General features: G+C 45.9%; 1 protein-coding gene across 1 annotated transcript in view; it reads left to right on the top strand.

The window, feature by feature from the left end:
• The first annotated feature begins 5,044 nt into the window (after positions 1–5,044).
• LOC126540436 (diuretic hormone receptor-like) overlaps positions 5,045–24,510 on the top strand; it is a 194,299-nt gene continuing 174,833 nt past the window's right edge. The window contains exon 1 of the mRNA XM_050187252.2: positions 5,045–6,356. The gene's annotated coding sequence lies outside the window, so the exon portion shown is untranslated. The remainder of the gene's footprint in view (positions 6,357–24,510) is intronic.

Here is a 24,510-nt window from a genome sequence, read left to right as displayed (position 1 = left end):
GTCGTAGAGATCAGAGAAGTCCGCCATCACATAGTTGACGAAGGACACGATATAATATATCAGTGGTTGCCTAGTCACTGGGGCGTACATGGAAATGATCGAGCAGACGCAGCGGCCCGATCTGCCCATGACGGCATTAGGTGGGTTGCCACTCATCTTTCGAGAAACGACGCAGCGAAAAAACTTTCCGTACTTGCACATGAACTGAAATTAGCTCAATGGAATTCATCCGATTTCACAAGCGCACGCCTTCATACCCTTGACCCTAATTTCATCATCATCATCATCATCATCATCATCATCATCACCATAAGCCTGGTTACGCCCACTGCAGGGCAAAGGCCTCTCCCATACATCTCCAACTACCCCGGTCATGCACTAATGGTGGCCATGTTGTCCCTGCAAACTTCCTAATCTCATCCACCCACCTAACTTTCTGCCGCCCCCTGCTACGCTTCCCTTCCCTTGGAATCCAGTCCGTAACCCTTAATGACCATCGGTTATCTTCCCTCCTCATTACATGTCCGGCCCATGCCCATTTCTTTTTCTTGATTTCAACTAAGATGTCATTAACTCGCGTGTGTTCCCTCACCCAAACTGCTCTTTTCCTATCCCTTAAGGTTACACCTATCATTCTTCTTTCCATAGCTCATTGCGTCGTCCTGAATTTAAGTAGAACCCTTTTCGTAAGCCTCCAGGTTTCTGCCCCGTATGTGAGTACTGGTAAGACACAGCTGTTACACACTTTTCTCTTGAGAAATAATGGCAACCTGCTGTTCATGATCTGAGAATGCCTGCCAAACGTACTCCAGCCGATTCTTATTCTTCTGATTATTTCAGTCTCATGATCCGGATCCGTGGTCAGTACCTGCCCTAAGTAGATGTATTCACTTACCACTTCCAGTGCCTCGCTACCTATCGTTAACTGTTGTTCACTTCCGAGACTGTTAAACATTACTTTAGTTTTCTGCAGATTAATTTTCAGACCCACCCTTCTGCTTTGCCTCTCCAGGTCAGTGAGCATGCATTGCAGTTGGTCCCCTGAGTTACTAAGCAAAGCAATATCATCAGCGAATCGCAAGTTACTAAGCCATTCTCCAGTAACTCTTATCCCCAATTCTTCCCAATCCAGGTCTCTGAATACCTCCTGTAAACACGCTGTGAATAGCATTGGAGAGATCGTATCTCCCTGCCTGTCGCCTTTCGTTATCGGGATTTTTTGCTTTCTTTATGGAGGACTACGGGGGCTGTGGAGCCGCTATAGATATCTCTTAGTATTTTTACATACGGGTCATGTCACCCTGATTCCGTAATGCCTCCCTGACTGCTTAGGTTTCGACTCAATCAAACGCTTTCTCGTAATCAATGAAAGCTATATATAAGGGTTGGTTATATTCCGCACATTTCTCTATCACCTGATTGATAGTGTGAATATGGTCTATCGTTGAGTAGCCTTTATGGAATCCTGCCTGGTATTTAGGTTGAAAGAAGTCTAAGGTGTTCCTGATTCTATTTGCGATTACCTTAGTAAATACTTTGTAGGTAACGGACAGTACGCTGATCGATCTATAATTTTTGAAGTCTTCGGCGTCCCCTTTCTTGTGCATTAGGATTATGTTAGCGTTCTTCAAAGATTCCGGTACGCTCGAAGTCATGAGGCATTGCGTATACAGTGTGGCCAGTTTTTCTGGAACAATCTGCCCACCATCCTTCAACAAATCTGTTGTTACCTGATCCTCTCCAGCTGCCTTCTCCCGTTGCCTAACTCCCAAACCTTTCTTTATTTCTTCCGGCGTTACTTGTGGGATTTCTAATTCCTCTAGACTATTCTCTATTCCATTATCGTCGTGGGTGCCACTGGTACTGTATAAATCTCTATAGAACTCCTCAGCCACTTGAACTATCGCATTCATATTAGTAATGATATTGCCGGCTTTGTCTCGTAACGCATACATCTGATTCTTGCCTATTCCTAGTTTCTTCTTTACTGCTTTTAGGCGTCCTCCATTCCTGAGAGCATGTTTAATTCTATCCATATTATACTTCCGTATGTGAGCTGTCCTACGCTTGTTGATTAACTTAGAAAGTTCTGCCAGTTCTATTCTAGCTGTAGGGTTAGAGGCTTTCATACACTGGCATTTCTTGATCAGATCTTTCGTCTCCTGCTACAGCTTACTGGCATCCTGTCTAACGGAGTTGCCACCGACTTCTATTGCACACTCCTTAATGATGCCCATAAGATTGTCGTTCATATCTTCAACACTAAGGTCCTCTTCCTGAGTTAACGCCGAATACCTCTTCTGTAGCTTGATCTGGTATTCCACTATTTTTACTCTTACCACTAACTCATTGATCGGCTTCTAATGTACCAGTTTCTTCCGTTCCCTCCTCAAGTCTAGGCTAATTTGTGTTCTTACCACCCTATGGTCACTGCAGCGCACCTTGCCGAGTACGTCCACATATTGTATGATGCCAGGGTCAGCGCAGAGTATAAAGTCTATTTCATTTCTAGTCTCGCCATTCGGGCTCCTCCACGTCCATTTTCGGCTATCCCGTTTGCGGAAGAAGGTATTCATTATCCGCATAATATTCTGTTCTGCAAACTCTACTAATAACTCTCCCCTGCTATTCCTAGAGCCTATGCCATTTCCCCCACTGACTTGTCTCCAGCCTGCTTCTTGCCTACCCTGGCATTAAAGTCGCCCATCAGTATAGTGTATTTTGTTTTGACTTTACCCATCGCCCATTCCACGTCTTCATAGAAGCTTTCGACTGCCTGGTCATCATGACTCGATGTAGGGGCGTACACCTGTACGACATTCAATTTGTATTTGTTATTAAGTTTCGCAACAAGACCTGCCACCCTCTCGTCGATGCTATAGAATTCCTGTACGTTACCAGCTATATCCTTATTAATCAGGAATCCGACTCCTAGTTCTCGTCTCTCCGCTAAACCCCGGTAGCACAGGACGTGCCCGTTTTTTAGCACTGTGTATGCTTCTTTCGTCCTCCTAACTTCACTGAGCCCTATTATATCCCATTTACTGCCCTCTAATTCCGCCAATAGCACTGCTAGACTCGCCTCACTAGATGACGTTCTAGCGTTAAACGTTGCAAAGTTCAGATTCCAATGGAGGCCTGTCCGGGCCTTACCCTAATGGCGGCCTGACCCTAATTTACAGCTCCGTATTCCGCCCGAGCTTCCACCACGTGAGTGCACCTTCTAGTACATCTATGGCTTGGAGTAGCATTTTCTTATGCGTACTCAACGTGGCCAACAGCCCACTTTGTGACTTCTGCGGGTACAATGAACCAATAGCGCACCTTCTTTGTCAGTGCTCTTGTTTCAACCCGCAAAGAGCAGTCCTCTCAGCAACCGTAGAGAAACTGGACAAGCGTCTAATGACAAAAAACAAGATCTATGGAAACTGGCCTACGCGAACATTAGCGCGATCCGCTATGAAGGCGTTGCTGCGGTACTTAAAAGACATGGGACTTTCTGACAAATTGTGACTACACTGTGGGACGTAGGATTGTACGGTGAGATTGCGGAACACTAGGAACGCCTTTGCGGGCTGCGTGACAGTGCCCACACAAACAGTTTGTGTGTACGTGCGTGTGCCTGTAGGTTCTTTATAATTTTGTAACCTTCTCTCTCTCTCTCTCTCTCGTTTCTCTCTCTCACATTGCCCCTCCCCCAGTACAGGGTAGGCAACCGGAGAGAATCTCTGGTTAACTTTCCTGTCTTTCCTTTGCCTTTCACTCTCTCTCTCTCTCTCTCTTTGCAACATAGGCAGCTGCAACATACTGTAACATAGGCAGCAAAGGTAATTTCTTGGATTAGAGCAACACCATAAGCTGAGGAAACAGTTTCACAAGCGACTTGCTTGGTTTTGAAACCATGGTCAGAGCAGAAACTACAATACGAAATCCCCGGCTCCACTGCTGTGACACAGGTAATGTTGAACAATTTAAATGTACACGTCGTTTTCACATCCGACGTGAACAATCTGTACATGATCCGCAGGGAGCCATTGGGGGCTTGGGGTGGAGCTCACTCCCAGTGCTTTTCTGTGTTTTCTGACTGGTGTTGCGCATCTATTGATGAAAAAGTTTCTCTAAAGTATTTCTTCTGTTTCGTTTAATATATATATATATATATATATTCTTTCGCTGTTTTGTACATTACGATGAAAAATAAACATTTCCTTCAGGTATCTTATGTATATCGTTCCCAAATGAGTATTATACCAATGTTTTTATTTTTTTTTATTTTGGGGGGGGGGGGGGGTAGGTAGAGCGGTTAAAGGATGCATACTGTGAGGTTTCGAGCGCACGCAATAATTGCACGACACCGTTGCGTTTCCGTGAACTCAGTGTCCCTAGCCTCCCTGGCCGGAAGGGATGACGGCGGGTCACAAAACGCTCAGTCACTCCCATGTCATCCCGCCCACGGAGTTGAGCGAGCGCCGATAATTTTTTGGCAAGATTCGGGTCTTTGCTGGCACACGCTCGGAGGGCGCCCGTTACAGACGGGCCTGATGAGACCAAATACAGGCGTCGAAAGGTGCGTATGTGCTAACACCGGGAAAGAGTAGCATACATAGAGACTTCTAGTCGTCGGGGTCCCGGCCTCGGTGGGCGGGTGAACTCTTCCGTCGTTTCGATGTCCTCGGGAAGCGCTAGTTGGATGGTGTCCCTTCCTCGGTTTGTTTCTTTTTCTTTTTTCCCTGCTGTGCGGTGCACCGTCGAAGCTGCTGGGCGAAGAATAGGCGGCCTCTCTGTAGAGGATTCTTAGTCCTTTGCTTTTGTGTGTCGCAGTGTGCAGGCCAGCGGCCAGGAGTGTTCACGTGGCTATGGTGTATAGCAATTAGATTCCGATTCCATCGTGTTTTTAAAATGTGTTGTACCCAAACCAAGCATAATAAGTGTCCTGTGTTTCTGTCCTGAGAGCTTCGTCTAGAGTATCCTTTGCTGCGTGCGCGTTCCCGCCTTCCCTTAACTTAGGGCCGACTGGTCACCCGCGCACAGGGCCGCGTCGGCACACGGAGCGACCTCAGAAGACGCACACGAGGCACCTTGTATGGCCAATGGAGGCTCGCAGTGCTCGAACAGTGCTCAGTTGCAGTGGTCGCTCGACGTGCAATCGTCCGCACCGGGAGCCGAGTCGGCGAACACAATACTAACGTATAAATAATTACAAGTGCGAGAAAGCAAGGATATTTCTTTCATTGCTCATTGATAACTTGTCTTTATCTGTGCAGCCTTATCTACATTACAGCGATGCCACTCGCGTAAATTTATGTACTTTAATGCTGCTTGGGCTGGCTCGAATGTTATACTGTTTATATTTAGCCGGCGTGGGGGCAAACAATAAATTGATGGGCGGCGCATCTCACTTCCCTGTTGCGTGTGAACCGTCTCCGCGTCGTAATCGATGCGGTCTGGCGCAATGCATATTCTGACCGAAGTAGTGTATGCGCTTTCAATGGGTAATATAGACCACCATTTAAGCGTTGAGGTCAAGACAAATTGGCGTCTGTGTTATAGCTACGTGAAAGGATTAGCTTTAATCGTGTAATATGCAGCGCAACGTTAGTGGTAATTAAATATCAATTGTATTCGCCGTGTGCATGCAACTCTTGCCGAATTGTTATGCAGATTGCTCCTCTGAATCGACGCTGGGGAACCGAACTCTCTGAAGCTCAGCGCTTAAAAAAAAAAAAAAAAAAAGAGAACGACGCTAGGCGGAAAATTTAAGGGAGGCATAACGCCAGCTGACGTGCTCTTCTATAAAAAAAAAAAAAAAAATAAGCGGGCTAATTTGAGCATTATACGCGCGTACCATCCGCTATGCGGGAGCCTCGCACTCGCGTTACCTGAAGTGCAGTCACGCACCACTTCCACCACTGCCGCGAGCGCAGCGCACCTAGGGCCACGCGCACCTCCGGCATGCATGCGATCTGCGCCTGTTTCCTCCTCCGGCGGCCAGGTGGCGTCAGCCGTTCCGGCGCTACGCACGGCCGCGCACGTGTGGCACGTAGAGAGTGCGGAGCGCGCGGCTTCGGGATCAATCGGCGAAAAGCCGCGTGCCGAAACGCGTGTGCATTTGTGCGCTTCAAGTTCTGTGTTCCCAGCGCGGTTGGTGGGCCGCCGCTCATCCGCGACAACTTCCGCGCGTTTGCGGTCCTCTGTCGCCACCAAGTGGGCATTGGGTGCTCGTCGAGGACGGCTGGTCCTTCGCGACGCTAAAAGCCAAGGAACTCTACCGACTTTTTGAGTGCCAGCGGGAGTCTGCTGACTTTGAGTTTCGTTTTCGCCTCGACTCGCAGCGATTGGTCCCGGCCGACAACGAGGTAAACAAACGTATGCGTTACCTGCATTTCACTTGCGGTTTTGTCGAACGTATCGTATTATGCGGAATGTTGGACATCGAGATATATATATATATTTTCGAATCGCCGCAAACTTTCTGGAGCGCGCGTTCGTTCCTAGTTACGGGAAATTTGGTTACGATCGGGTCCTCTCCGACCTGTTGCGCGGCGCGTGTATTGTGCACTAGTTATGCCACGGAGAAATAGTTAATCCGAGAATGCCAACTCCAAATAAGTAGCTCTGTGTCTGCTGAAAAAAAATTTCTTGTCAGCAAGGTGCCCGTTTTTGTCCGCGCATGGTTGTGCTCGCCATGCACTATCAAATGTTTACTCTGAAAAACTGTGATAACTGTCATTCATGTCTTCATACATTAACTCTTTTCTAACGCCTTCAACTGCAAATATTTGAGGCACCCTTATTCCCTTAAGCGTCGAGATAGGAAAATCGCCCACGCGAGGGTTTTTTTCCGCCGCCAGTCGTATGTAACGAATGTCATAAATTGTTAACTGTGAAATATTGTTTAGCAAATAAAATTTTATTTATCACCGATGTTCATGATCCTTATATTTATTCCATACTCTGTTAATACTAAGTTGTAATGATACCGTGATAAACCAACTCTTGTGCGTCCGAATGATTGTGGAAAATTTGTTAACTAGAATTATATCCTGCTCTCCGGAACACGTCTACTCGGAACATAATATGGAAGGCGTTTACGAAGATTATCCGGCCGAATTTACAAGATTCTCCTCTCATAAGAAAAAGGAATTGGCCTCAGTGATTGACCACCATGGCTCATTTTGCGTTCATTTTTTAAGTTTCGGCTCCTGTTCTGAAAAGGCAGTCTAACCTGCGAAGTATCTTCTGAATACTACTTCTGATATTCAACGGGTTCTTAATCTGTTCTCTCGTTAAATAATGACCCAGTTTGTCATGTACCTTTTCTTTATCTATTTACGCCTCTCTGCACTTTTCCGCCACCCCTTTGTGATTATTTATTTATTTTTTTAGAAAAACAATCTCGCTAGAAATGAAATGCTTTCATAAAAAAAAATGAAAACAGGAGAAATTTTTTGACTGAGCCTGAGAGTCAATAATACATCATCCGTGTCTCTTCTGTATAAAGGAGCGGGTTATGGAAGAAGGAAAAGTAACTTTTAGGGATGTGCTGTTGCAGGTTGTTTGTAATTAATCTGTAAGTGAAGGTTACGCAGTAATGACGATGAATAAGCCAAAATATTTCCAAAAGGAATGAAGATAAATCCTTAAAACCATAGAATTGTTCACAGAAATGTAAGCGATGCCAAGGCAGAACGAGCACGATGAGCGCGGCCGACCCTTATCCTGCAGGACAAGTCCGTCGCATAGATGCGTGACCGTGTAGTCAGAACAATCGCTAGTATTTCAATAGATGAAGCGCCAATAGTTACGAGACACAGGAAGGAATACAGTCACGACAAGGCGCTACTTGCAACTGTTTATTGAAGTCGCTAGTACTCGGTACTAGGACGGATACTAGGATACTAGGAAATTTAGGATGGAGCACTCGTTGCTTGCCTCAGGCTATAAACTAATAGCAGCGATAATTCAGCAAAAGTTGTCAGGAACACAAAATGAAAAACCGCAGGTATGGCCATATTTACTGTTGAAGCACTTAAAATTTCACCCCATCCGTTTTATGTAAGCTCAGTACTTCCTTCAGTGCAACTTTATCCACTCAAATAAACTGCGCTGCATGTGTTGCCCTAAGTTTAGTGAGCAAGCTCGATAACTGTAACAGCAAGCACATAGAAATGCTCTGTAATATTTTCCGGACTGTGAATGTCAATGCTTGAGGATGCAGAATTCGTATAGGCAGAAGAAAATGGTCCCGTACTCGCAAAAGTGTCTTACGATAGAATTGTTCGTATGGAAAAAAAATTCAGCCAATCCTGATGGTGGACGTATCATTAGCGAAGCCGGCCGGGTAAGGGCAAAAAGCGCGTACGAACAAAAATCTTTGTGAATTTGGCCCCTGATATTATGCGCATATGAGCTGTTTATCAGTCATCGCAACGGCTTAGGCGGTCTGGAGCTTTGGCGCTGAGCACGCGGTCGCGATTGTAAGTCACTGCTTCGATGGTAAAATTTCAGCTTAGGACGTATACGAAACTCTCGTGTGATAAATTCATGTTGACGCAGAAGGACCCCAGGCGGTCAAAATTTATCTCGAGCCCGACGCGCTTGTGTTCACCATTTCCGAGGTGTAGGAGTGAGACGAAAAAGCTCGTAAATTGCAGCCAAGCTCCCTGTTCCAACACCTGTACCTACATTCTTTCCTGTGCAAGCAATTATATCCTACTGTTGAGGACATCGTAGTTTTCTTCGTAGGTCGCCAGTGGTGTTCGAGGCAGAAAGTTTGCACATTTTCTCTATCTTACATATAACGAGCTCACTAAACACTTCTACCTCAGCCGAACAGAATTTGCCACACCACATCCCACACTCATGGGACCACGAGCACTCACTTTGAGACTACTTCAAACCAATACATACCCCACACCCAAACGCCTACACTACTCCCCCCCCCCCCCCCCCCCCCCATGGCGGGACAATTTCCATATACGCAGTCTGCGAACTGCAATGAATCGCTTAACCTCAAACATATGCTCTGGCCTTGCGACCGAACCACCAACGCCGATTACACTTGGAGCCTGGCCAGGTTCGAGGCTGCCATTCGCAGTCCGGATCTGGTTGAACAGGTTTGGCCAGTCCAGCAAACCCACGAGGCGGCCGCGAAGCTCAGTTTTCCGGTCCCGACGTGGGATTATCCCTCCTATGGGTCACCCCATAGCCTTGCAGTACCCAATGAAGTTTTCCAGTCATCCATCCATCTAGATTAGGCTCGAACGACGCCCGGGAAAGGTACTTCGCTCATCTCGCGATGTGCGGGGACGATTTCAAGAAACATTTGTAAGAGATAAAGCTTTTATGTGGTTACATTAAAAGCCCTTTCAGCCCGAAATTTATACTGCTGGTTTCGAAGCAGTCGCAAATAATTAAAGCGATCTTTACAGCCACCTAAATACGAAATCCTGTTATCCGCACGAAAGCTACTGTTCCGCCATTAGCAAACCAAAGCGAAAAAAACTTTAATTGAAATGGCTGTAAGTGAAAATTTGACCGTGGATTATATCCCACTTACGTCGAAACTACGTAAAACGGAGAGAGGGGGAGGCGTGGTACAAAGATTCGACAACAAAGACGCAGTGTACTATGTTATCGTCTTAGATTGGGTGCTTCCTAAGTCTTGTCTCAGAAGTTCCATAAGTGCAGAGACGACACCTTTCTCAGCAGGTTTGAATAAACCTTTCGCGGCAAGATGGCCAGCCACTGACAAGGACTAAGATAAATTGCGGCGTCCTGTGAACGGCGTGTATACTTATTTATAATTCGCAATTAATCAGAGCTTGGCAGGACACATGCCAGAGCGCGCTATGGACTCGTCGGGCAAGGACCATCTTCGCAGCACAACTATGCGTGATCCTCGGCTGTTGAGGATGCCTTGCAGAGTATATCGAGGCTTTGGTGCTACGCAGCTTCATTCCTCCAGCAGTCGCCGTTAACGTTCTGCGAGCCATATACGGCGCCGTGCGCGAGTGCTGCGCTGCCACGTAGGTACGGCGTTAATTTCGCCACAATAATATAACACGAAAACAAAACCGAGCACGTCGCGGGGCCCTACAGCTGCGACGCAGCTGCTCACTCGGCGGGGATTGAACAGAAATTCTCTCATGGTCAATAGCTAAAAATACGAAGCAACGTGTGTCACTTATGCTTTTACTTTGTTCGCACGGGATTGGAAGTACGCGCCATAGTGTGGCCCCTACAGCACTGACCTCGGCAGCATGTTCGTTCCATAAGATGCATGTCAGCTCAGGAGAGACGCTTATTTTTTTTTTTTTTCTTTTGCTGGCCAGGCGAAGATAGCTTGGCTGTTAGAAGTGGTTTACGTAAGGAAATGGCGCAGCAGAGCCGTCGTTTGAATCGCTTACCGTGAAAGTCAGCACGCTTGACAAGCTGTTTAGCGTGCCGTTGGTAGCTGCTGGTGAAGACAGGCTTTATGGCTCTTTTACTCTTACATGGCTTGCATAGTTGTAGGCGCATTATGATTTTCTTTTTCAGTGAAGAAGGTAATGTTGCTTCTCGGAAAATCAGCTTACTGCCATGAATTGAAGCTGCTTCGGAGAAGGGTGTGTGATTTTGGGCTCTCAGGCGAAAAAATAAAAACGAAAACAGTGCAACTTTTTATACAGGAGTGATGTACTTATACGTCAAAGACAGCTGCGAGCGTGACCTCAAAGGTCGCACGGAATTTGCCACCGCAAATATTATGTCCGCCAAGAAGGTATTACGTAACAATTTTCAGCTTCGAGAACAACGTGCAAACAAAAAGAAACTACGAATATGACGCACACATAACGCAGCGCACCGGAGACTAATAGCACGCACTCGTTCTTTATTTTTTATTTTTTTTAACAGTTGCGCGTCGTTTCGAGCTCGCAGTTCGGTGCTCCCGTGATGGGAACTAAGGAAATAGAAATGTCATATTTTTTTGAACCACACGTATCGACAAATATGGTATCGACAAGCTTTACCTCGGGCGCTTCTACCTAAAAACGGAGAAATTGTTTTCCACGGAATAAACTGCACCGAATAAGATAGGGCTTGTCGCTTTCGGAACAAAAAAAAATATCATGTTTAGTGACGGCAAGAAGCAGATTTTCTTGTTTATTCAATACATTTTTATACAGAAGTATTTAGGTTTCCAAAATATTACACAAAATATACGAGATCATCGTGCACAAATGTTTAACTCTGTAATTCAGTAACAAATATTGCTATAGCAGTTGTGTAAACTGCGCCCATTAAGACATAAGAAACGATCAATATTGATTTAATATACAGCACTCTCAAATATGCCGCTAACTTCTAAGCAGGATCCTAAGCATTCTAAGAATCGCACGTAAGTTGTAAACTTATATATATATAACGTTTGTCGGTCTTCGAGTAGTAGTTGCAGCTTAGAGAACTGTGATATTTGTCTTTCGTGCAGAGTTACGGATTTGTAAACTTCGTGCTTCCGTATTTTTAACCTTGCAAATTTTCAGTGCATTTTCTAAAATGCGCGAGACCCTAATCAAAATAAAGCGTTTTACAGGGGCTAAAATTGTAATTTCTGCTCCAAATGGATCAGATTTCTTTCAAAAACGTGCGGAGGTTGTCTCATTAGAGCATTTGCATATTTTTCAAGTATTTGAATAGGAGAAGCGGAGCTGGCCGCCAGCTAATGCATCATTCCTCTTAAACTTCTCAGGGAAGACAGGAGCGACATAAGACATTTGTAGGGTGCCAATGAAATACGGTCCCTGATCTAGCTTTACGCTTTAGTGCATGCACATTTATTTTAATAATAAAATGCTAACAGTAAACATTATGCGCAAGGACACAAAGATTGTAGATGCTCATGTTCAAGTTATATATGATACTATAATAACTGAGGTACTAGGTTACATCATATACGTGCCATATTTCTACCGTCACACTATCGATATCTAGACGCTTGTAATGAACAGGACACGAGCGAGAGCGACGCGTACACAAGGGAAGAAGTGCATCTGACGAACGCTGGACTTGCAGCTACTTTTCTTCTTGAAGAAACTACCGCAGAAAAAGGAGGCTAGATACGCTACGTCATTTCCAGTAGAACAAAAACATCATAAAGCTTACCTGTTGTCAGGATAACTAGATTAATTGGCTGTTTAAAAGAACGACCGTGCGCCCATACATCTTTCGTGGCATAGTTTCCTGATATAATATGCTGGACTACGTCTCCATTTTTTTTTTCTGATTTCCTATTTATTTACGAGTACGTATGAACTCGTCCAGCAAGAAACTCTACTGAACCGAGACGCTGTCAGTCGCTCGGTGCAGGTAGAATTGCAAGACGGGATCTAGGTACTGAGCAGGCACGAAACGCAACTCTTGGCTTACGACATGCCTAGACCCATTGCAGAGATATGATGGATTTCAGCTTCAAGTTGGTAAATGACTTTTGGTGTCGCACTGAGCTATGCAAACGTCGTTTGGAACAGCACCACACAACACAAGTACTTCCTCTCCAAACTTCTCCACGCTATCATCACGGCTTTTGTTGGTGCAAATGAGCTAAGTAGGAAGCTTTCATTTTTGTCACTCTCCACGCCACTCACCAAATCGCGGCGCGAGTCATCCTCTCCGCCACAGCACAGTAGTGGGAAAGCTGTGTAAAAGCATGCCCACAGCATCTAATTGGCGACACACAGATGCCAAACTGGGGTAAGCCGGGACGCTAGGTTATTTTACATGCTACATGTTCTAACAATCGTGCAAAGTTAAAAAATAAATTCTCAGGTTTTTCTTGCCAGAACCACGATCCGATTAGGAATCATGCTATATAGTTAATGAGTTAGTGAAAACTTTATTTGAAATGTCCGGCGATTTGGACGGGGTGGGGCCATAAGCACCTCAGCCTAGACGACGGCCTCGAGTCCTTGGACACGGGCGGCTTTGTCAGCGTGCCGAATGGAGCACTGTTGATCAGCGAGGTCTTGGCTCAGCAGGGCCGCCCGGAATAATTTTCGCCACTTAAGGGTTCTTAAGTTCTTAAGGGTTCAATCTATGTACACGGGCGTTCTTCGATTTCGCCGCCATCGAAATGCGGCCGCCGCGGCCCGGTTGAACCCGCGACCAAGAGCTCGATCAGCAGGGCAATACGATAGCCACTAAGCTTCCGCGGCGAGTTACACCGCAAAACGATTAGACACAACAACGAAGAAGGGCACGGGACTAGCACTGACTCTCAACTAGGCTTTAGATATGTGCGACAAGCTGCATGTGCGGCTCAGCTGTACATGCTACACCTGAGTGACTTTACTGCAATACCATTATCGGGATCGTCCCTCTCGCAGCTTTGGTTGCACGGCCACCGGGATCGACGCAAAGTTTAAACCGGATGAAAACCCTTCCATAGACAGGTATTGTGCTTTAGGCCTGTCGAGAGGCCTCCAAGTCCGCACGTTTAAATGCATACACCCAGCCCCCGTGCGGCCTCATGGTACATTTGCCTGGCCGCCTTCAAACGCGCTAGGGCGCTTTCGTGTTGCGGCTTACGTTCGGCTGGTTGACTTAAAGCGCAGCACTCAAGTTCAGAAAGCCGCTTTCGCCTCCGACCTGGGAGTGCGACCGAGAACCGACAGGAATTCGATCACGTGGCCAATTGGATTGCTCTGGGTGCAGCAAGCAAGCTTGGCTGGAGCAAGCTTTCACTGGATCCTATCTCGGGAGGACTTCGCGTCGCTACAAATCGAGTCGGGGTGCGGTAGGATCCAGTCAAATGTGCCATTAGGTTTCGTTACGTCATCTCCGGGTTCAGCCCAGTTTATTGCGTGACAGACGGACTTTGAACACGGAGGAAAAGGCAAAACTTCCCTTGAATTTACGGACGCAGCAACATACGCGGTGTTTTACTCGGGGCCAAACTATCGCAACATATGCAACCTTAGATCACCAGAATCATTATTCAGGTGTTTCATGTATACCTGAGAAAGTGTCGTTCCGAAGAATACACTTCCCTATGATCCGTGCGTTTCGGCACTAACGCAGACTTTCTCTTCACATATTGAAACTGTAGAAAATTACAGTGCACACACACACGCCCATGAATAGTGGTGGTTTTTGGAAGAATCCGCATGTGATCGTCACTCGCGATTCCATTTGAAATATCTGGTCACGACAGCAATCAATCAAACTATGGTAAAACGCCCAGCACGGGTCTGTTAGATTTCTGCTTCCCACTGAAAGAAATAATAACAGGACGTGTATAGTCACGTACAACGTGGTACCGGGTGTTGAGAAATGCGCTTCACACGCAAATTTCCTAATATAGTTGACATTACTTTCCATTCAATCGTTTCATAAATATCAGTGAAAGTCAAGAACAAGAATTATACTCCCCTAAAGGTTTAGCGCTCGTGTTCCTTCTAGTGCTACTTTAGGCTTGAGGAAAACAAACATGAGGAAGCTCAGGCACAGAGAAATGGGTGATGTTTAACGCGGTACAAAATTAGCTTTGTTCAGGAAGTGGTGGACGGAGTCCAGCGCCCGAAGAGCCCCGTGCTGTTTCTGCTGCTCCTTTTCTGCAGCACGCAGCCGTGCTATACATATAGACATAATGAAAAAGTGCTACGTTTCAGTGCCTTAATTTTTTTTTACGTTGCTCCATGCATATGAGTCATTCATACGACAAACATTTAGGCCGTCAGGGCGACACTAGCATTGCCGACGCCACAAGGGTCGTGCTTATCAATGACAGAAACAGCTCGCTGCATCAGAGTCAACTTCGTTCCAACGAAAGAATACTGGACCGCGGAACAGATAGTTCGGTTTTCACGGCATTGTCGTGTGGTCCAAATCACGCCAAAATCATGTTTTCGATCACGGTTGACGTGCAGTGACGCTGAAAATCACGTCCTCGATTTTCGAACATATGTGAACAGCTACTTGCGATGTCGCACCATCGCGCACCTGGGATGACTGGGTGCAGCACTTGTCATGCCAGGCCTAAAGATTGTTGGCCACATTGAAGGAGGCTAACCGCGCGGGACAGGAAGCCAATCCGACAGGCCAAGGAGGCGCCGCAATGACATGGTAACGCCACCACGCACGCTTTTATTATGGACTATTATGAGCAAAATAGGTGGCAATACGTGTAACGAAGAATGCAAACAGAAAAAACGGCCTTTTAACAGGCTTAACGGTGTTAAAGGGCTTATGTAATTTGTGTAATTTAATGATAATTTTAGTCCACCAATGGGATGCGAGGCAAACCATAGGCGGGTTTACCTTTGTTTTAAGTATAGCACAGGCGCAACAATACCTCCTTACCGCTTCCAGATACAGCCTGAATGATAACCATTTTGTCCGTGTCAGTTTTCTCCTTAAAAATTGACCTTGATCATCGCTACGACGGCGGCGGCGGCGCACGGAGTCTACAGCGAGTGCAGTTCGATTTATTGTGCAAAAAACGCTTTAGATATGCCGCGAATTTCAGCGGTCGGCGCGTTAGTCTGCAGGCTGAAAAAAAGGAAATAAAGGTCAACAATGTGCTCTCTTTGTTGTTGAAATATGCAGGTAATCACTTGCTGCTTTGCTGCGGCCTGATTTGGTCTTTATATTTGACATGTAGCGTAGAGGTTACCTCATCGTCGAAATGGCATGCGAAGCAGGATCGCGAAGCAGGATCGGAAATTATCGCGAACATTGTGTTGGCATATGTGGCATCGAGCTGCAGTGGTGAAGACAGAATTTTCCGCGCCGCTGTTTAGCATTTTGTCGTGGCAACGAAGTCGATTCTGACCTAGCGTGCTGCTTATGTCATAAATAAGTCCGATTCTTGTTATTTGGTTTAAGGTGAGTTCGGCAGTTGCTAAAGAATTGCTGGCTCTCCCTTAATCGAGAGAAGATGTAAGCATGAAATGGCTGCCGGCAAAACCGATTAGTTGGAGATGATACTATCCACAATCTTAAAATAGGTGTAGTGCACGTTCGCAACGGCACACCCCGCCACACCACACCGCACCACGCCATACTATGCCCTGGTCAATATGAACGCTGGCCAGCTAGAACAAAAAAAAAAAACCGGCTGAAAGCGGCACCACAGGCAGCGAAAGACGCCAGGGAGACGGAGCGCACTGTCCATGCAGCTAGAAGAACAGCCTGAAGGAAGCGCCACGCAGCGTGGCGCCATCTCTCGAGGCGACGCAATACCCACGCGACGGAGCTCACGGACCGCTGGCGTTCAATAGAGCACAGGCAACGTTGTGTCAGGGCCAGAAGATGAAGATGCAGTGTATGGTGCCCTGTATCTGCCTTGAACGTCGTATTGGGAATGATAAAAAAACTTCAGCGTACCAGAAGTTACAGCTTGGGTGATATTGTAAACAAACTTTAGCAACAACTCGGAAACAATATTTTTTTTAACTTCTTTGGCCAGTAACTATCGTATCTAATGTGGTCCTGCACAAAGAGTTGGAGGCAAGAGACCGCATTTTCTTTTTATACTAGTTACCCGGAGTACCTAGTTGTGCTCTCAACGTTACTTGATGGTCGCCGCCAACGGGACTTAAAAGCATTTCGCGCTTTATATAGGCCGGCTTACGACAAAAAATGCAGCCGGACTTCTATACATGCGTAATGCAGAGTCTCCTACATCTGGAGCCATTCAACTGTGCTTCTGTATAGCCAACTGTGCTGCCTTACGCCGTTAAAGTCCAGAAGTTCAAAGTATTGTCAGTAATTTCTGTAATGTTATGCGTAGAATAAAGCGAAAACAGTAAAAAGAATTGACTCACCATCCCAGCCCTGCTGATGTAGATGTCCAGCAAACCAGTTGCAAACCATAACTACAACCGCTGAAGGGGGCATGCAGCGCTCTATTGCTTTAGAGTAATGGCTGTGGTGGTAATTTAGGGTAACGGTAATAATGGGAGTAGCGGTAGCTTTGCAAGCACGCCGCCGCTGATCGAATTGTCGTTTCTTTTCCCTTTGCTGCTCCTCGTATTCACGCTTCTCCTCGGGAGCTCTATGTGTTGCCTACCTATAGCGGTGCTGCAACAACAATGAAATCAGTTGCTAGGCTGGTTCTTTTATATATGAAAGTCTAGTTCACTCCCAACGTCGCTAGCTTCTGTGGCCGGTGCAGCTTGCGCAACAGTAATATTTACTGGGAAACATGCGAGAATCGCCAGGTGCCACGCATGCTCATCAGGAGCGCCTTGTCACCAATGTTGTTGTTTGGATGCTTGTTTTGTGCTTGTTCTTTATTGAAGCGAATGCTGTGCTCTGTATTGCATGATTTACTCCTCGCTTCAATCTCTGAATGTATTTTTTTTTTCTTTCGTGAGAATGCGCAGCGTGAAATCCCGATCAACTGGGGCATAACAGCTTCGCTGTAAAAAGGGCACAATATAGCATGATGCATTAGTATACCGTTTGAGTAGTTATTACAGAAGGCCTTATATACCCTAGTAGATGATGTGCGAACTCATGTGAGCAAGCTTTTATACGCAACTACTCGTGCTAACCAAGATGTGCTATATTCAAGCTTCATGACTGCAAACTAGAGACCTGTGAAGTCGCCATCGTGCAGGCGCGCGGACAGAGTCAAATAGAAACACTTTGTGGTCATTTCTTGTGACGCTACTTCAATTTATGGCCACAGCAATCTGCAGCTTTCATATTTTTGCTGCACGATCATTAGAAACTCGAGACTAATCGAATCACGCGCACCTGTCGGAATATTCAGGTTTGTGGTAGGCAACGGAAGCCAGGTGTAGCATCTGTATGGTGCCGTTCCCTGGAGCAGTTCTATACTAACCTACCAGCGAGTAGAACTCTGAGGAAGATGAAAGACGCGCTCTGAAAGCTTCAGCGGTGCAGGAAACGGAGCACCACAGCAATGGTTGCACCAGTGTGCAAGTTGACGCTTTATATTTATAACTTTTAGCCTCAGGCGCGCCAATATGTTTCGGCAAGACAAAGTGTGTACATAAGTGCACCTTCGAATTTCACGTATCGACTAGTGCAACATGGCAGTCAACTTTCTTACTTAGCTATCGTCAGCAAATTAAGCGCCGACCGCGTAGCGTAAACGATGGTGCACATTTCGTTCCCCATTGCTTGCGACAATGCATTCCATTCAGCGGAAATTTTCCTTCAGCCACGCGGGCCTTCGTATCGTCAAAAGTGTCCTTGTTGCGCACGGGAAGCTATCAACCATGTCGTACGCCCTGAATGTCGGACACATGGGAAACCGAGCGTCACCTTCCATATATTTCATGTCATATCGGGTTGCGGAAGTAAACGTTATTTTAGTCATTTTATAGCCGTGTAGTAGGAATTGTTTTTTGTTGAATACACTGTTACAATAATTAAACGGCCGAGCAAGGGCAAACACAAGTTTTCGCCTTGAACTGTGTTGCCTTTTTATTGCATGTTAAGGAGACATCGTCGTTAGACATATGACTTTGAGAGGCCATCTAAACAGAAATGTGATGGTGTCAAGAGGTTCACACAGTTCTTGGTAACTAATAGTTAAGACACTTATACCTGGAAGCATTAGTGACGCAGATAAAATTTTTGCCACTACTAACCAAACGCACCTATTGCGTTATTCTAGCCTGAAAGGCGTCATTTTTCGTAATTAGAAACTGTTGCAAGCGCACGTAGAGTGCGTTTTTCGTTAACTTCTTTTCTGAGCAAATTCGGAGCTCTACAGTAAAGTCAACGTTAGCGTTTTGTTCACAGTCCTGGTCTGATTTACAGTGATAGGCTCTTATGATTCATGTTACACAAATTCTGATGTCAACATGATAAGCTGAACTTTTTGGCAACTGCGCGACAAAAGTGGGAGACAACTAGATAAACACGATCGCGCACTATAAAAGGAGTTATATTTGTAAGAAATACATAAATATATGTATAATATGCAAGCACAGGCTGCAGGAAAGTGGAAAACAGTACTCTCTTGCGACGCTAAAAGAAACAACATAAAAAAGTTGAGACATAAGCTGTTTGAGCGAGAAAGAGAGAGAGAGAGAAGGAGAGAGAGAGATAAACGTGGTGGAAAAGACAGGGAGGTTAACGCGAAAAGATTCTAGATTAATACCTTGCATTGCGGGAATGGAACTGACAAAGAAAGAAAGAAAGAATGACGCAGAAAAAAAAAGCAACGGCAGGAAAGAATAGAAAAGGTTGGGAACATCCGTGAGAGCTATAGTCTCTCTAATAGGCACTCGAACGCAAAAACTTCAAGAGTGCTTTGACCAATTTGCTTTGTTCCAGGATTGTCGGCTCCAAAAGTGGCCGGTCGTCAAGACGCGACAGCCCGCTAGCCAACGACTGCCTGTGTGTGCTGTATCGGGGAGCACGGCAAAGAACGTGTTCGATAGTTCCCTCGCTGCCGCATCGGTCAGACGCAGCACTATCTTCACTTTTGATGCGGAAAGCAGAGTATTTTGTAAAAGCAACGTCGAGCTACAGCCGATACAGTACTGTTGTCTCGGGTTGGGATAGTCCAGGTGGAGGAAAAAGTCGAAGACAGTGGTCCACTCGATGCATACGTGTGTGCTGGAAACTAGGTGTGGTCCACACAGATCGTGTGGTACCATTTGCAGGCACTTGAATTTGCAGGCACATTGGGAGCCTCGTCTGTATATTCTCTTACCCATTCGTTGTATTTAAAGAATAATGAACTGAAACTGAAACTGAATACCACGATCTCATTACGAGACACGCCGTAGTGGGGGACTCCTGAAATTTGGTCTACCCGGAGTTCTTTAACGTGGACCTAAATCTAAGTACGAGTGTTTTCACGTTTCGCCCCCATCGGAATGCGACCGCCGTGGCCAGGATTCGATCCCACGATCTCGTGCTTAGCAGCCCAACAACATAGCCACTAAACAACCACGGAGGGCTATGCGTGTACTGAAGTATCCCAGTTTTTCCTCTCAGAAACTTGAAAATATGAGAGATAGCCGCCAGGCGCCTTTTTAGGTAGGTCACATGGGTGCTCCAACCGAAGTCATGGTCTATGATTACCCCTGAGAACCCTTGCATCATGACGTAAGAGATACTTTGTTTATCGATGGATATCGCGTATAAAGTCATTAGTTTCCAGCTAAACGCGACCAATGCACATTTCTCTGGGGAAATTTTAAGGAATTATTTGCTAAGGTACGTCGTTATCAATGTCGCAGATTTTTGAAGCATTGCACATACTTGACGACGCGTTACGCCAGATGCCTAGACGCAGATGTCGTCGGCATAGACTGACAACTTCACTGTTTTTGGCAGGCATTCTACGAGACCTACGGGCAGAGGGCTGAAGAGCGTCGAGCTCGAGACACTCCCATACCGAACTCCACGGTGTGTGTAGTGTTGAGAAACTGGGCCGTCTTCCGTATTCAGAAAGAGAGATCGCGTATGCAAATAAGTGCAGTGTCCAACGATAGAGTCGACCTCCGAGCCCAACCATTTCCAGAACCCCGAATATAGCCACGTGAAGAACATTGTCAAATGCACCTTTGATATCCGTGTACGTGTTACCAAATTATCACACCAAATCAGACTATCCGGCGACGAGTCAATCACGTCCTCAAGCACCAACGAAAGCATCAAGATCGTCGTCTTTATTCGCCATGAGCTTACTTACGCCGTGCGGATTGTGCGACCTTCTGACAGCAACCAGTATGTGTGCCTAACCGTTAAAATAGAAATCCCACCTTTACACTCGTAGGTGCGTACCTGTCTGTATCAAGCCCGTTTGACATCAAAAGACGAGAATACATAATAAATGCTTATCCTGGTCCTTGGATTATCGCCGGGGACTTTCATGCCCGTCACACCATTTGGGGAAGCTCAAAAGGCAGCTTTGGGGCACGAGGAGTCGCTTCGTTTTGCTCCAGTCATGACCTCTTGCTAACGAATGACGCTATCCTACATTTCTACGGAGCTCAGTGCACAGCTGCTGTCTGTACTTGACATTTGTAACCTGCCGCTTTTCCACTCGCGTTAAGTGCTTCTTGGACATTGAGACGCATGGCAGCGATTACATTCCAACTTACCTTGTTACAGCGAAGATTGTACAAGAGCGACCCCAAACATTTCTTTTCATACTTGACCTTGTTGGTGATCGTGCTACTCTTGCGAGATTGATAGCAATTTGTATAGACTTTCGCCAGCCTGTACGTAACTCTTGCTGCATCGCCCGCGCCCATAACAAAGTAAATGATGACACTATGTTGAAAGAACACCTGAAGTTTGTTAAAAAAAGAAACGATTGTTCCCTTTGTGCGGTCGTGTATAAGATGAATAATGTAGAAGCTCATTACTGCTGCTGCTAGGCGCGAACGGTAACAGAAGGTTCAGTGGGACGGAGGCGCTAGCTTCGTAGCAGTATTCAAATCGAAAACTGGAATCAAGAACAAGCTAAATAAGGAAATCATCTTGTTTTCTTTAGCATACAAATACACACAGTCAAAATGAATCTACGATGGATAAATAATCGGGCGTCCTGAATTCGGCAGGACTACGGTTACGATAACTCCCATAGAAGAATACGCTCTTTCTTGTGTATGTGTTTGAGTTTTTTTTTTCTCTGTGGGTCTGAAGGCAAAAGTCTCGATTACCATTTAGAAGCTCTCGGCCCCGGTTGCCCAATGGAGTCTTTTCGCATCGACAATTCAATCTGCACCAAAAAAATGCTAGGGGTTCCTGTCGACAGTGTCCAGCTGGTTACCGCAGTTGTGTGCAGTACCGCCAAAGGCCTGCCTTTCGCGACCACCTGAATCCTACAATCGTCATTAACTTCTAGCCATTGTCACCTGCAAACGCGGAGGAAGTTAACTATCGAAGAACTTCACAAATTTATGCTTTCTTTGTCTGTCCTTTTTTTGCTACACATTTATTGCTATAGACGCAGCTGCGTACTGAAGTTTGTTTTACGCTTCAGCGCGAGCCACGAATGCTCCGAGTGCACATCAGGTGCGACGGGGTCACAGGAACATTTCTAGTACTCTTTCTGATCCGTCCGTCGCACTGCACAATACTGTTAGAACGCGGAGAATTGGGAAAACGAGAGGAGTATAATGAGAGGTCCGGAGATGTCAGTCAGGGGCTACAACACCGTCGCTTGCTGCTCCAGACGCAAAAAAAAAAAAAAAATCCGTCGAATGATTATAGGCGTCGTGCACTCACACGCACGCACGCGGTGGCGCAAACAAGCGAACGCTTGGGTTCATTACAGGGTCTTATTCAGACGGCGCTGTCCCCGGAGGAGAGGACCACTCGAGCGCGGACCCGCTGCTCTTGTGATCATCAGCAGGCCACGAGAACGAATCCATTTTGCCAAGAGGCATTCCGACTGTCTTCGATCGAGATTTCTTACTTCCAGTCCAGTGAGGTGGCTAGCATAACCGCAGCCGGCGGGTATGAAGCCATGCTTTGCAGAAATAACGCACTTCACGTTTTACTTGTTTGTAAGGTGGCGCCAGTTATTTTGGTGTGGCATCTCTCGACGTGAGTTCCACGAAGCGGGGAGAAAGAAAGATGAACGAGAGCCCCAGCTTTTGGTTCCTGGAACACTTCAGATCAGCGGCAAAGACACGCACACCCAACCAGACGCACTTAAACTTGCGTGTAGGTTGCTTAATGTGAGACGCGATGTAGCTGCATACGAGTCTCCGAACATACATCGTGTGCCCTGCCCACTGGGGTGGCTCATTGGCTACATGGCGTTCTGCTGCTGTAAACGAGGTCGGGGGTTCGACTCCCGGTCGCCCCCCCCCCAAAAAAAAAGAAAGTGAATACTTCACAGAGCAACACACTCACTCTCTTGCCTTTTTTGTTTGTAGACCTACTATTTGACCTAGCTCATATAGTAATACTAGCTTGCGACGGTGTACAACAGTATCTAATGGTCCAGGAAATTATGTTAAGAGCGACATGTTCGTCGTAGCCGCACAGCAATTGGCACCTATTACAAATTTACTCATCATATCGCCAGTACATCCACCTATATACAGACGGTTCATGTCATAAGAATTCCTCGGCTTCAGAATTCGTCATTCCACTTTTGGAGCTAGAGAAAACATTTAAATTATCCCGAGAGACATCTTCCACCGTGGCACAACTGTTTCCAATCATGTGTGCTTCACGTTGCGTAATATCAGTAAAGAAACGCGCGGAAATTTGTTATCTTTTAGCGATTCGAAAACCGCTCTCGCATCACTACAAAGCAACCAGAAAAATAGTTTGAACACTTTGTTACTGTATGCGACGCCCAAAGAACGCACAAAAGCGAGCGCAATGAATTACGTAATTTCATTTCAGTGGATACCCGTACACTGCAATAGGTTTGGTAAAACTGTAGATGATGCAGCTGCGATTCGGGCGCATAATGACGCAGAGAAATCAATTTTCCTCTTTTGCGCAGTGAAGCATGTCTGCTCGTGAGAGAGCTGTCCTGTCGTCTCAGCAAAACTACCTGGTTTGATCAGCAATCTGTAAACTCGGAATTATACTTTGTAGAACAATGTGTAAATCTATCAATTCCGTCCAATCCGGGAGAAAACTGAAAACTCGACACGCTAGTGCATCGCCTGTGGCTGGGTACTGCATTTACGCGACTCCTGTTTTATGCCGGATAAAACGTGCCTCCAGTCCACGGTGTTCTTGTGGCCATCCAGACGATGATGTGCATCATCTCCTCTAGTTCACTAAATAGGATTCACAACGAATGGAATTGAAAGCATATTTGTTACTTTTAGATAGAAGACCATTCACTCTGAAAAATATACTTGGTCCATGCCCCACGGTTGGTCTTCAGAAAAGAGCACTTCTTACTTTGAAAAAGTTTTCGAGGACGCGAACATATTGCGGAAATTCTAAATTTTGGTTTATCCTAATGAGCGAATTAAATGTTACAAATGTTGTTCTGTGTTCAATATTGATTGGTGTGGCGATCGTATTTTTTACGCTATGTGTAATTACATTCGTTCTGCGCGTGGAAGTGTAATTACTTGTGTGCTGTGTTTTGGCCATTCAAAATATCTGACCTTACACGTGCGCATGTGTACTAGATTTATGCACAAAACATTGCGCTTCTTGTACAGCTTGACTGTATTGTTTTTACACATGTGGTCTTCTTTTGAATGCCATATGTTCTGACGTTATTTTCTCTATTAGCGCAGATTTCTTTCCTTTTCCAAGTGACAAGGAGTAGCCGGTGCCGCCATAAAGGCGCCAACCTCTCGTATTTTTCATTTCAATAATAATAATAATAAAACTAACGAGACAACAACACTTATTGACCCGCACGAAGTTACTTGTAGGGTGTTGCTCTGCTATGGTCGGGCAGAAGATAGATGCAACAGCCTTATCCTAAGAAGCTACTAAAGCTGAACTACGGTGGAGTTTACCCATTGGAGCTCTACGTGCTTGATGACGCAGGGATGTGTTGCATATTATTCGAGTCATTAGCTACCTTTATAATGAGGA

The sequence above is a fragment of the Dermacentor andersoni genome, chromosome 2 (assembly GCF_023375885.2).
Source record: "Dermacentor andersoni chromosome 2, qqDerAnde1_hic_scaffold, whole genome shotgun sequence".
Classification (NCBI taxonomy): domain Eukaryota; kingdom Metazoa; phylum Arthropoda; class Arachnida; order Ixodida; family Ixodidae; genus Dermacentor; species Dermacentor andersoni.
This window is presented reverse-complemented; position numbering and strand designations above follow the sequence as displayed.